Raw genomic sequence first — 15166 nt, 5'->3', positions numbered from 1 at the left:
ATGAAAGGTGATCAACCAGAGAGCCAGACGCCATTGACCCCCTGAGCCCTCATTAAAAGCAATGCTGAGGGACTGAAAGATGCTCTGTCAAGGAACTGCTGAGTGCCACCGTGCCTCCTGCTCTACAGCTCTGTGAACTCTCAGGCTCACCCAAAGCAGCAGCAGAAGAAAAGCTCAGAAAAGTGTCGCTCTTATGATAAACACATAGCTGCACATCCCACCGGACTCCACGTGTGAACTGCACTGCTAAAACGCGCACTTGTCTGAGCATGAGACTACAAGGGAAGACACGATTCTCAATTCATGTTTTGTCCCTAGGTTGTGCGTTTGAGTGCATAAGAGATTTTAGAGCTTTCTTGTACCTTCGCTGTTTTCATTAAAAGACTCTCAAGACGCAAAGCTTGGCTTCACAGAAGGCACACAAAACATTGGAGGGAGTGAAAACAGAACGAATATGTAAAGCAACATACACATATGGCACCAGATATTGTTCCCTTTCATGCATATTCTTTTGGGTGTATTCATTTTGTTTTTGCTTTTTTTCACACAAAAGACAAAGCCTTTCAAAGGCTTCTGCAATCCCACACAGAAAAACTCCATTTGTTAGAAACTATTGGCAGAACACTGCTTCCTCAAGACTTGCTTTATCTTATTATTATCACCCCAGTAATCGCTTCACACTTTATCTACCTTAATAATAATAATAAAAAAAACAACTAAATCCCTCTCAGGAATATCATTAACTTCAGAGGACAACAGGAGGTGAGTCTCACTTTGATTAAATAAGAAGTGAAGTAATATTCTACAAGATGGCTTACTTTTATAATCAGCAGGGGTTCAGTTTAATTGAGGAACAATTACAATGATATCGATTTGGCATTTTTGATATTGTTTTTCATTTTAAAATATGCTAAAATTTACAATTCAGGCACTTTAGAAGTAGATTGAGTAGATAGCATTTTACTAACAGTTTAACAAACAGAGGAGATTAAAAAACAGGGCAGTGTACACAGACACAACTACTTCACACACATACATGTTGGCACTACATACCAGCATCACATCATACATCAGTTTGACAGTTTGTAGTGTGCACTGTCTCTGACTATCTGAAGAGAGGAAATGGATGGCTTCTTTACTAAGCTTAAGAATGAAACAGTGCTGTTTTGGAATCCGCTGTTGATCGTCTCAAGAGCTCAGGAGCAAGCTGAAATGACAAGCGGACAGATTCCGACTTGGTCACACTTGAGCCTGTCTCAGTGGGATGCGTTGCTGAGGGCTAAAACCACACAACGCTGACCTTTGACCTTTCTATCAGTGCTTCTATGTTGCAATAGGCCCACAGTCACAAATGTGCAGGCTGCTACAACGGCCCCAGGCCTGCAATCCTGCTCTCTTATTATCCTCCTTTTCTCAAATTCTCAGAAAGAATCCATGAATTCTGAGAGGTACTTTAAAAAGGTGAGTCTTGTGTTGCACTATTTGATGACCACCTCCCTTTCTGAAGCTGTGAAGTATTATTAGCAGAGGCAGCAGTGGGGAACTTTCATTACCTAGTGTTTTGTGGGGGCTGTGCTTGGACAAGTTGCAGATCTCTAGTAGACACACTAGGTGTGTACATACTCACTTTTCATTTCATTTGATGATAGAATATATGCAGTGAGTGGAAAACATACAGTAATATATTATATTGGAACTTTAAAAAGGATAACTGCATAACTGCTGATGCAGCAGTGTGATTGTATCCAAACAGCAACACACTCACATACACATACACACACTAAGGACGGTGTGCATAAATAAAACCCTGTACACGTCATTATCTAGGTCAGCTGTGCCTTCTCTAGTCACAGTACTGCTGCAGCTCTGCCACCAGCTGACCTGATTCAGAGTGTCTTGTGTGAAAAGCCCTGTCCATACATACATACACACAGACCAGACAAAGACTATGGTAGTAAAATTCACAAAGACTGCTGACTATAGTTCTAATGTTCCATTGACTATGGGAGTAAAATTCACAATACGCGTGAATTTTGGTAGTAAAATTCACAAAAACTACTGACAGTGGTAGTAAAATCCACAAAGACTACTGACTATGTTAGTAAATTTGACAAATATTGCTGACAATAGTAATAAAATTGACAAATGTTACTGATGATAGCGGTACAATTCCCAAATACCACTAAAATTCACAAATATTACTGGTGATTATACTAAAATTCACAAAGACTGCTGACTATGGTGCTAATGTTCAAAAATATTACAGGTACTGGTTCTAAAATTCACAAAGGCTGCTGACTATAGTTCTAATATTCACAAAGACCATTGGCTATGGGAGTAAAATTTACAAGACTATTGACTTTTGATCAAAAACTACTAACTATGGTAGCAAAATTCACAAATACTACAAGTGTCTATGGTAGTAACAGTCACAAATACTACTAGTGTCTATGGTAGTAACAGTCACAAATACTACTAGTGTCTATGGTAGTAACATTCACAAATACTACCGACTACGATCAAGTTTCCCCAAAAAAATGCAGCACAAAATTCATTGTTAAATGGTAGAGTGAGCGTCACACTGAACACACCCTCTCTCTCCCAGTTAAGATGCTCTTAACTATGTGATGTTTTTGGGGAACTTAGCCTATGGTGGTAAATTTCACAATGACCACTGGCTCCAGTAGAAATATTTACAAAACTACTGACTATAGTAGCAATTTACTGAAACTTTTCTGTCTCTCATAGTGACTTACTAGAACTTGCAGATTGAGCATATTGGATTATGATTCAAATTTCATCAGAGTGAATGCTGAAGAAATGTTTTAGCTAATATGTGTGTGTGTGTGTGTGTGTGTGTGTGTGTGTGTGTGTGTGTGTGTGTGTGTGTGTGTGTATTTCAAATTCATCTTGGTATTTTAATAAATTCCCTTTTGCCCCAGGAATATTTCGATAATAGAGTTTATATTGATCAAAATATCTACAAAATAAAATAATAAAAAAAAATACTTCCTTAGAATGCTAAAGGAAACACTTGAGTTTTGTAGTAGATCAATTTTTTTATTTGAATAGCAGACTACAAGCTTTCTAAATGAGATGATTTTTCTTGCAGCAGTTTCTGAATGAACCATTGGATGGCACTGTCTGGTTGCTGTTCTCCTCCTTGCTTCTCTATCTAATTAGAGCCTCGTTCAGGGCTCCTCCAACACCATCCTATAAATGTCAACACCAATACAGCAGGGGACAGTCCGCCTGCATGTAACAAACACAGACGCCATGAAAGTCCACTCTGTGTGTCAAATCAATCACACACTGGGCCTTGCAAAGTTTCACACCTTGGATGAGAATTACGTCCACTGTTCTGCACTTGGACATGTACACACACCAACATAGCAGCTTGCAGATGAATATTCACAACCATATGGAAATATTGTCTGTTTTACAACATAAAAATATACCATGTTCCATAATAATGTTCCTAACTGTATTGCCAGGACAGTCTTTAAAAATATGTGACACAAATATATAAATAAGTTCCTATTCATGGTGGTTGAGATTCACATTTGCATTTATTTCCTCCCTGATCAGTCCCTACAGTCCTATCCTTCCTATTCTTTCTACCTCTCTCAGTCCTATTATCAAGGCTTGCACACGGGTCCTTTTCCATTCCCATCCAATCGGCCGGCTGGAGCAGGTGGATGCGAGATAACTTGCGCCACGCTTTGTTTTTGCCCTGACACTGTCATTAATCATTCCTGAAGCTGCACTTCAACTTATAATAATAAGGACTGGCTGCTGTGTGGGGGCTGCCGTCCAATTGCCTTTCTTCGTGCGCCTGCCAAATTGGAGGTGAACGGCCATAGCCAGACACTGCTCCCACGTCCCCAGACTGTCTCATCATTTAGGTATTTATCCATCTCAGCCTTGTCCGCCGCGCTCTCCCTGCTCTCCCAGGAGGCCACAGATTGTGCAGAGGGGAAAGATGAGATTTGTTGCTCGGGCTTTTTGGCTTTGATTGTGTGCCTATAACTTTGGGATTAGAGGCAAATTTCCCACAGGGCAGTGCAGGATTTGCTGGCGTTTAACTGTTTAACCTGGCTTATTCTTGTGTGGCAGTGGGGGAGAAGAGGCTGGTCAACGGGCCCTAGGAGACCCAGCCAGGCTAAACCAGAGCCGGCCCGGTGTCAATAAGAGCCGGCCGCCTGGGCCCTCAGATCAACACTGCTGCAATCCTACCTCACACCTCTCTCTGTGTCTTAAGAGTTTGTGTGTGTCTATAAACAGTACCTCACCCTTGAGACCTGTGTGTTATATTTTTAATATTACACTGGAAGTGCTGAATTTTTGCACGTTACTAAAATAGAGCGCACAAACAATATTCAAGTTTTTTTTTTTAGCACTACATTATGCATATGCACTCACTTAAACATTTCATACTGGGTGACAAATTCCAACTTCAGTGGTGCTGATTCTTGATCATATGACTGAGTGGTCAAACATTACTTAAACACAATTAACAGACTTCATTTGCTAGGCCAAATGAGTTTCCATTTTGGAAAGCTACATAGCGCCAAGGCTAGGACACAAGCACCCTTTGTTAGCCATGCTCTGGAATAAATGAGGCTTTGGAAACAGAAGGAGGATCCCTGTCCTGTCAAACACAATCTGAGTGGATTAGTGAGATCTAAGGGGAATTTAGCAGCCTGGAGTCTGAAGGTGTGTTTTGTGCCTGCTATCTCCTGTACTAAAAACAAGGGCCCAAGGTGTGTTTCCACAGAGTGGCCTGGGTTCTTTGATCAATCCGCGATGCTCCACCTGGCTCTCCCTAGTGCACAGATACCCAATATGTCTGTTCAGGAAGTAGGCATGCCATAAGGCAGAGAACAGCTGTACTTGGTGAAGCACAGCTTAACATACTGCCCAACAAACTCCTGTCCTTAGCTGAATCTGGTGTCAGTTTTCTTATTACGCAAAATAATGTCATTTATATCAAGCAACAAAAGTCCAACAGATGTTGGAGTTTTCTTCAGCTAAGCATCTTGTTGAAACCGGTGCAGTCAGCAAAACCAAGTTCAGCTGCTTTATTCCAGCTTCCTTACTTTCAGTCCAAGAAATTGTCTTCCAAGTACGAGTCTGCAGCGGACCATCACAGCACTTCCTCTTTGCCAGTCCCAGTCCATCACTCATGCCTGCCTGCTTGCCTGCCTGTGAAGATGAGCACCCCCGTCTCCTTCAGCACAGGCAAAATATATGGCAAAACAGTATTGATCTTTAATTAAAGAAGCTCTTAACCTCAGCTGAGAGGAAGCCCCCAGGCTAGAGAGTTAATTCATGTACTAGAAGTCATAATATTTGTGCTCTGCATGAGGAGGTACATAAAAAGTTATCTATTGTCTGGGCAGTTTATCAGCACAACGATGTCTCGATGTTCCTTGCCATGCATGGGCCTCGTGCTCACTCATAATTCAATGTTATGGGCCAATTTGCAACTGGGGCAGTGATGTCGGTTTTACATACATTGCCAGTATGTAGAGTATATTACATGTCCTATCCAGGTACATCTAGTCATGAGGATCCTTCTACCTTTTACCTTTTACCAGATAAAATTGAGTATCTTCATCAAAGGCTTCACCTAAATGTACTCTCTGTTGTATAATATTGGCTTGAAGACCCGAGCAGGCACTATCATCAGACTGACCCTCTCAACAACCTAAGCATCCGCCATAAAAAAAACCCTCACAGTTTCTTTTATAAAACACCTTCCCCCAAGGAATAAGAGGAAAGAATCCTAGAGAAAGAGAAACAGAGAGAGTGTGTGTGTGTGTGAGAGAGAGAGAGAGTGAGAGAGAGAGAGAGAGAGAGAGAGAGAGAGAGAGAGAGAGCAGAAAGGGTGGAGGGCTTCTATTCTAGACACTGTGATATCACATTTTATAGGTTTATTGATTTCTTCTCAGGATGCAACTATTAACATTGAGCTGTGTTCCAGAGGAGCTTGCGGCAGGTAGCCATGCTCACACCCCATCTCCTCTCAAGGGGAGCAGGGGTTCGCGGGTGCCATACTTTTATAATTAAGGTCAGCTGGGATGCATTAAAGCATTTGGAGGTGTTAAAATCTGCCCTCCTCAGAGAGCAAGTTGGCATCACTTGTGCTCGTAAATTAGCCATGCACTCCCACAGCTAGGAATAGGGGTGGGATTGAAAGGGGAAAAGGGGGGTGTTGGGTGGATTTGAAGCATGGGTGGACTCTATGATGTCTTTTATTTTTTATTGCAAGCCAAAACAGTCCACTATGCACACCTGAACCCTGGTGTGGCATTGAGCAACATGATGCAACGCTGTGTTGTTTAAACACCTCCTGTAGGAGGTCATCACAGTGGTTTTGGATCTTATGCATGTTGAGTAGAAATCATGAGAATGATTTCAATACATATATATATATCTATATATATCTATATATCTATATCTATACATACTATATATATATATATATATATATATATATATATATATATATATATATATATATATATATATATATATATATATATATATATATATATATATAGTTTGCATACCTCTTGCAGAATCTGATAAATCTTAATGCTGTGAACAAAATAAGAGGGATCATGAAAATCCCATGTTGTTTTTTATTTAGTATTGTCCTGAATAAGCTGTTTCACATAACATAAAGTACACATTTCACATTACATATAGTCCACAAGACAAGATAATAGCTGATTTTATAAAAATTACTCCGTTCAAAAGTTTACATACACTTTATTCTTAATACTGTGTGTCATTACCTGGATGATCCACGACTGTTTTTTGGTTTTGTGATAGTTGTTCATGATTTTGTTGTTCCTTGTTTGTCCTGAGCAGTTAAACTCCCTACTGTTCTTCAGAAAAATCCTCCAGGTCCTGCACATTCTTTACTTTTCCAGCATATTCTGCATATTTGAGCCCTCTCCAACCGTGGCTATATGATGTTGAGATCCATATTTTCACACTGAGGACATCTGAGGGACAACTATTATAAAAGGTGCAAACATTCACTGATGCTCAAGAAGGTAACACGATACACTGAGAGCCAGGGGGATGCAAACTTTTGAACAGGATGATTGGTGTAAATTGTTATTATTTTGTTTCAAGATGTTTTTTTTTTTTCATTTAGTACTGCCCTCCAGATGCTAAATAAAATAGTTACATGTCTCCCAGAAGACAAAAATGCTAACAAGTTTACATATACATATACTGAGTATGAAATATTTTGGAAGACATTTTGCTAAAAAGTGTTAATTTCCCCTATATATGGAGACTTTTGGGTCACCCTGTAGTTGTAGATTCATAGGGAGTCTGTTATATTCAGTGCAATTCATCTAAAGTTATCCAGTTTTTTGGACAAGAGACTTTTAATGACATCCACAACACATTTAGCATAAATGTTTAATTTAAACAAGAACTAAAAAGTGCTCAGTGCTCACAGCTTGGAGAGAGTAGATGAGGAAATAAGAGCATCTAGATAAGCCTGCAGCTCTACATACAATGTCCCCACTGAAGCATGCAGAGCAAAGCCTTGAGCCAGTGTGGAAGCAGGAAACAAGCATCCAAAGGGGAACAAACATGGCAGGGGAGGTTCACAAACAACCACCTGTCAAAAGACATTCAGTGGACAGGTCACTTTAGGGTAAGCAAGAAAAAAAAGGAAAGGGAGACACATAAATAATGAAGTTTAACAACTTTGAAAATTAATTTTGAATCGTAAAGAATTCAGTTACACTAACACATTGTGCATATGCAGGATTCCTTTGACTTGAGGAATACTGAATAATTATGTCTGAGCTGTAATTAAAAAGTTGAAATAAGGTGTGCTGATTGCAGTGATTTACCTGAATAAAAAAAATGTTTCCTAGTAACAACTGTGGGACAACATAATTTATTTCAGAGACTTATTTGTATTTGGAAATTATTACCCCTGTCAAAGAGGCTAATACAACAGAGTAAGATTAACCTTACTCTTTTATCTGTCCAATTAATAAATTGGTTTGTGGTACGACTGCTAAATCAATGGCACCTGTTTTAAAGTCTTGGCCGGAGCAGTGTGACAGCTTGCTAAGAACGAGACAGGCTGCTGACCCTGAGGACAAACCCCTGACAGAATGCCCAAGGGCCAAACAAAGCAAGAACACCATTCCTTCAGCAAACACCTTCCAGCTCTTGACCTGAATGAGATTTGTGCTGAGTGCAAAACAAAGTTTGGTATGTGGTTACCTGAAACAATTTTGTTTACCCACATTTATCCAAGTGTTAAGGTGGCCTTTCTTTATAAAAGCCTCTTTTGAAGCACTCCAGGAGTTCCCCGTTCTTTCTTGAGTTTATTCACCGAAGGAACAAAACTCCCATTTATGCACATAAGGCAGAGTAACATCCTTATGTACATTACCTTAACCTGCTAAATATCACATATAGTGTGGAATGGGGAATTTAAATCTGAACTACATGTCACTGCAAGTGCTTATGTAGGATATGGTTACGTACAAGAGGTATAATGCATTTCACTGACTTTATTAACAATCATGATACATTTAGCGATTCCTCAGAATGGAGTGAAATATGAGTGGAATGGAATTGTAAACAAATTTTGTACAGTTTTAATGTATATTAATTCAAAAGCCACAGATTATGCCATATGAAACAACTTGTACATGCATTTAAAAGAAATGCAGTGAAATCTATAGTAAATGTCACTCAAAAAAATGGTAATGGTCTTAGTGTTGCAGCAGCTGCTCACGGGTGTTTTTTAACACCAGCATTTATTTGACCATTATGTTAAATTGTCCCCATAAAGCTCCACTTGGCACCTCCATCTCTCCTGACTCTCTCTCTGTGAAGCATTTAAGTGGACCAGAGGGGGCTTGTGTATTCAACAGTCTCAATATGCCTGCTTTACTTTTCAAATAATTCTCATCTAGGCCTGACCCAGCCTGACTTGTGGAACAGGATGAAGTTTTCACTGTTGCACACAGTGTATTTGCATATGGTGGTAGCAGGAGGAAAGCCAAAGATGTGGTGTAGTACTGACACTTTAAACAACGTGATTTCCACAGCTTTCCTGCCATGTGCATTCTCATCTGCCACTGGTGGTTGAAAATGCAGAGCAAATTGTGTCAGCTTGTATACCGCCAACTTTCCTCACAAAGGCATCTCTGTCATCTAGAGTGCTTGAACTGAAACTAAACTGAATGTGACTTCTTTCTTTCTTTAAGTAAAAATTCCTGCCGACAGCAAGGATCTGTATATAGTTTCACTGGAGTTATAAGGGACCAATTTGATAGAGTATGGTACTATAACTGAACTTCACAACCATAGCAGTTATTTGGAGTTTAGTATACACAATAAAATCCCAGGGGTAAGATGCTAATGATAAGGTTGGGGTCCTCAGTAATCCGGTAAAGCTGAGAAGGTGCAGGACCTGAGTGAGGAGGCCGTCTGTGTTCAGACCACCTCTATTCAGCAGCCCTCAGCCCCCAGTGGTAAATGGCAGCCGGAAAATCACGGCAGCAGGATCACGCATGGTGCATTAGCTGCTCTGCTCCAGCTCATCCTACAGAAGCGACCTGGCCCAGAGCTCAAAAAACTCCCACAAAAGCCAGTTCCTCTCAGCGCCACTCTGTTCTTCTTTATAATGGCCAAACATCCTATGACTGATCAGAAACATGACACAATGCACAGGAATTCAGATATAATTCTGTAACACGTGTTATTAGTGAGTGAAATAATTTTCACTGAATTTTTGAACAAATATGTATCAAATATTGCAAATATGTTCTTCTTTTGCTTAAGTTGAGAAAGATTTTTTTAAATTCTCTCTGTTCTCTCTGTTCATTTTTAATCATTATTTTAATCCTGTTGATAAACCTACTCAGTAGCTCAGTTACTAAGCTTAAATATCTAATTAGTTTTGACATCATATTATTACTTGTCATATGCGACATTATTTTTTCTGCAGTCATTATTTCTTGTTATTTCTCTTCCTTTTGGACATTTTTAAGATAAGCCATTTTACTGCAATTTACACCCACAGAATTACACAGTTCTAGTGAAGATATAGTGTCAGTCCTTCCTATTTAACAGAGTTCCCCTTTGCCCTTTGAGACACAGGCAAAAAGTGTGTTTCCTGATTAATGGTGAGGAGAGCCACAGCTTCCAACCCTGCCAGAGAAAATGTACACTCTTCTCAGGCTTTTTATAGAAATTAACTGCAAAACATGACTAATTAGAAGTGTGTTATTTAGAGCGACTTTCCCCCTTTTTTTCCCCCATCTGAAAAATAACATGGCATGATAGCTAATGATTCTATGGCAAATTAATATGTTATTGGACCTTAGCCAACTAGAAGAACTCTGTTAACCGATAGGGGAAAGTTATACACATTCATTGCTTTGTGTCAGCCTGTGACAACCAGAGTACAGGCAGTATATCCAGTCAAGAAAAGCTAGGTAAAAATACAACATCGACTTTGATTAATTACCAAAAAAAAAAAAAAAAAGCTTTTAGTGCTTCTAAATATTGCAGCCAATTAAAAAGGCACAGTCAGGTGTATAAAAATACAAACAACAATGTCAGAGTTATTAATAATGTTAACTGGAAGATAAAAATCCAGAGAACTTGTTGTCCCTGAACGATAGTAACTTTAGATAAACTGACAGAAGTTTTTAAACTCCTTTATTGTCTTTTATTGCAGGTTAAGCAATAGTGCCTCTGAAATAACCGAACATGTACAAAATGGCAATTAAGGAAAATTATTAAACAGATTTTACACAAAAGACCTATATTTTGTATTTAAGAACTGATTAACAAGCTGCTTAGAGCCTAATTGGACTCTAAATGAGTGCTTTATTAAAGGAAGATGTGTTTGGAGCTTAGTGGGTAAACCAGTTAAGCCTATACATAGACTCATATACAAGGCTAGTATTAATTATAAGACTAATTAGTGTGATTTAATTACATTGTTTCACAATAGAAGTCACAAACATTTCTCAGTTTAATCATTTTAGACAGTTTTATAGCATGCTGTTTTAAGTTAAACTTAAAATATATTGTATTCAAAAACATTTGAACCATTGACTATTAGTGTACTTCAGCATAAAGGCTTATTCCTTTATACCAAATTAAAAACAGTGTGAACATTCCACCACTAAAACATTTTTAAATGCATGAAAACAGTCGGGAATTAGGCATCTGTAAAAAGGTTCCTTTTCTGAACTGACCTTAGCGTGATACGCTGTCTTAATTTCTCTTTCTGTGGTTGGTGGTGAAATAGAAGCGGGGTGCCGCTGCATTACAGCAAAGGAGAGCTCTGATTCTATAGGCAAGAATACACTGGGGAAGTTGCAAAGGGCAGAGTCTCTAGGAAATCTACTCTTTCTTTGAAAAAATGTCACAGGAGAGATAGGAGATTGGCACCACAAAGGACCTAAAATAGCACAGGCTGCTACGCATTGTCAAATGAGATTTGGACTTAGACGCTGACTTTTGTTCTACAAAGTGTTGGGCTCTGAAAGGGAGATAGGAGCTGGAAGAATTGGGATTTTTTTCCCCCTCTTTTCCTAGTTGTGCTATATATGTGCTTTATAATGATGGCCGAGTAGTAATGTTACAATTATTCCATGGTTGACAGTAAACTCTTTTTATTCATATTTGGCTGACAATAGTTTATTTAGCTTATTCCTGGTTCGAGTGACCAGAGTGGCATTTACAATGTAGGGAAATGACATTCTTTAAAGGTGTATGACCAGGTCGAGAGATTAGAGTCTTTCTGCTGGGGTGTCTCCATTCCCATGTTTCCAAATGACCCTGCATTCAGTAGTCCCCCTACTGACCCTCTCTAACCTAACAAAAGCCTTATATATTTGATACAGGTTTCTTTTCCCCCTCATAGGCCATATAATAGGATTAGGAATATTTTCTGCAAATTTACAAAAACAAATCACATGGCAAGGCTTAGAAATTGCTAATAATTTCTCCATAGCTGATAGATCAAAGGCAGGCCAGGCGATAATGTGACCCTGGTCAAGCATTTTTAATGAAAGGGTTAATCTTCTCAAAGGTGACTATTCAGGAGCAGGAGGTGTGACCAAATGAAGAAGTTGGAGAAAAATCATCTTAGAGTAACTTGGAGCTTTGCAAGAAATTTCATTGTTTGGAGCAGGACAGATCTCTCTATAGGAAAATGCAAGAAGAATTTTGACATTGACTCTTGGACACATCTCTGAAGGCACACCTCTGTGCTAATGTGGCAATTTTGGAAAATTGGCTTACTCGACTGTTATAGTCGGCAGAGGACGCGATAGGGAGGAAAAAAATCACACAAATTCACCAATTCTGGCCTTGAGTAATATATGTTGTTCCACTAAACTTAAATAATGTGTTACAGCTCATAATTCATGTTGGGGTTTGCACATAAAACTTTGTTGAGCAAGCTTTAGTTGTGCTACTTTAAGCACACATGTCTGTTCAGGGCTAATGGGACTTGAACACCTTCCAAAACCAGAAGGAGAGGAGAGAGGGGAGGGAGATGGCTTCATACAGTAAATGCATTAGCCCTGACTGGTTAAGTAGGTTTGGAAGTCTAATCATGACTGCAAGAAAATGGAGCTTTCAGTAATTAAGAATAAATGAAATTGCTTATCAATTAGTAAGTTACAGCATACACCATTTGGCTGTGTTCTTAGGGATTAATCATGGAACTATTGACATTACATTGTTCCTTAATTATCATTCATACATTTTATGGTAATTGTTGAATTTTTCACAGAGGAATTACAATGTCTTGGAAATACCAAGCCATATCAACGCTCTCAAATATAAACATTAATTAATTTCTAAGGAAAATGGGGAGGGGGATAGATCATTGGTGTGGCACCAGAAAATAACTGACTCCAACAAGGGCTGTAAACAATGTTAATGTTTTTCTTCTCTTAATGAACTGAATCAGTAATGAGAAAAAATCCATCACACTCATAATAAGGCACAGAAAAGACAATACAACTAAAAGTGAGGTGGATCTCACATAGAAGCTGAAAAGACCAGCACATATACTGTAGACCCTAATCATGTTCATAGTTAACAATCTAATAAATAATGACTGTACACTGTTAATATACTGGACATAATTATAGCTAGAGATTATATTTTGTACATCCAAAATGAGACATTGTGAATTATGTTGTATTAGTTAAAAACATACAACACAATGCTTATATCTTATGTTAAAGAACTGCATCTAAACATTTTTCCAATTTCCATTCTCTACAGAGTGCTGCAGACAATGTGGGAACCAAAATCAAAACCATGTGTAATCTTAGGACTGTGTTTTGCTGTTTTAAGATTGACCTTTGTGCTCTGTGTCCAGTGCTGGATCACACGGTCATTCTGAGCCCCTCCTCTCCCCACTTCCCCACAATGCAACAGGCCAAGGTTCCAGCTACAGGCAGGGTGTATTGGAGTGAGACTTAATGAGGTAATTAGTCAAAAGGCTAGACTGACCCTAGGAGGCTAATACCTGTGAACTTTTTACCCTCGACTCCTGACACATGTCTCCAGAGATGGCGGAGGAAGGGACGCTCCCTGCACACACCCGAGGGCTGAGCCACCAACTGTCACAACCTTTACATGCAAGTGTGACATCCTGATCACAGGTACCATTCACTGGACAGTCACCCTCCTGGCATTTGATAACACCCACTGTTCTGCAGTGGCCTGTTGGGTCATTAGTAACACTACAGCTCAAGGCTTCAGCAGTCAGCCAAATGCTTATTTCCTTGGAAGCCACTTTAAGTTTAAAGAGATGAAAAGAAAGGACAAAGAGAGGCAAAACAGATTGATATTTTTTTTAATCTCTGTCTGGTTTTTATCACAGTGCCGTGACTGGCTGCCTCATTAATCATAGGCTCTGCTGCCTCCAGTACAGAAGTAACTGCATTTGGCTCAATTAAGACGCACAAAGACAATAGAAAATGTAGAAGTTGGGCCGGCGAAGCGGCAGCAGTGTTCATCTCCCTGTCATTACTGAGAGAAAAGGAAAAATTAACCCTAACAGCTTCCCTGCTCTCCTCCATTGATCCGAAGCTTTTGTGATGTCCCCAGAGTGTGGCAGACAATTACAGATATTATTACATCTGCATTGATTTTTTTTAGGAGAGCCCAGCGTCTCAAAGCAATTAAAAAAAATTACAGTTCAGAAGTAGGCCAATTAAAATGCCCATGGGTCCTGCTGGGGGATGCTTGCCGTGACTGTCAGAGTGTCACAATGTTCTCACTTGGCGGTTTTTAGACAAGTCAGGGCACACACATACTCACACACACTCACACACGCGCATCCATGTACACCACAACCACACAGACACACACACACACATACACACACACACACACACACACACAAGTAGTAGAGAGCTAGCCCTAATTTGCAGGCAGAACTAGGATGGGTGCTTTCACTGAGGTGGGCATCACCATGGAAAAAAAAAATTCTACTAAATTTGGGAAGGAATGACTGCAAGCAGAAATGGCAGTGCATTTTAAACAAATATATACACTGATCAGTCATTAAATCCACTGACAGGTGAAGTGAATAACATTGATTATCTCGTTACAGTGACACCTGTCAAGGGGTGGGATATATTAGGCAGAAAGTGAACAGTCCGTTCTCAAAGTTGATGTGTTGGAAGCAGGAAAAATGGGCAAGTGTAATGACTTGAGTGAATTTGACAAGGGCCAAGTTGTGATGGTTAGATAACTGGGTCAGAGCATCTCCAAAAATGACAGGTTTTGTGGGGTGTTCCAACAAGAAAAGGTGTTAGGTATGCAGTGGTTAGTACCAACCAAAAGTTGTCCAAGGAAGTACAACCAGTGAACTGGTGACAGGGTTATGGGTGCCCAAGGCTCACTGATGAGTGCTGGGAGCAAAGGCTAGTCCATCTAATTTGATCCCACACATGAGCTACTATAGCACTAATTGCATAAAAAGTTAATGCTGGCTATGATAGAAAGGTGTCAGAACATACAGTGCATTGCAGTTTGCTGCATATGAGTCCATGCCTCAACAGGTCAGAGCTCTTTTGGCCGCAAAAAGGGGATCTACATGATATTAGGCAGATGGGTTTAATGT

Source organism: Ictalurus furcatus, chromosome 9 (assembly GCF_023375685.1).
Source record: "Ictalurus furcatus strain D&B chromosome 9, Billie_1.0, whole genome shotgun sequence".
NCBI classification, from domain to species: Eukaryota; Metazoa; Chordata; class Actinopteri; order Siluriformes; family Ictaluridae; genus Ictalurus; species Ictalurus furcatus.
The sequence above is the reverse complement of the archived record's forward strand: the minus strand, read 5'-3'. Positions refer to the sequence as shown.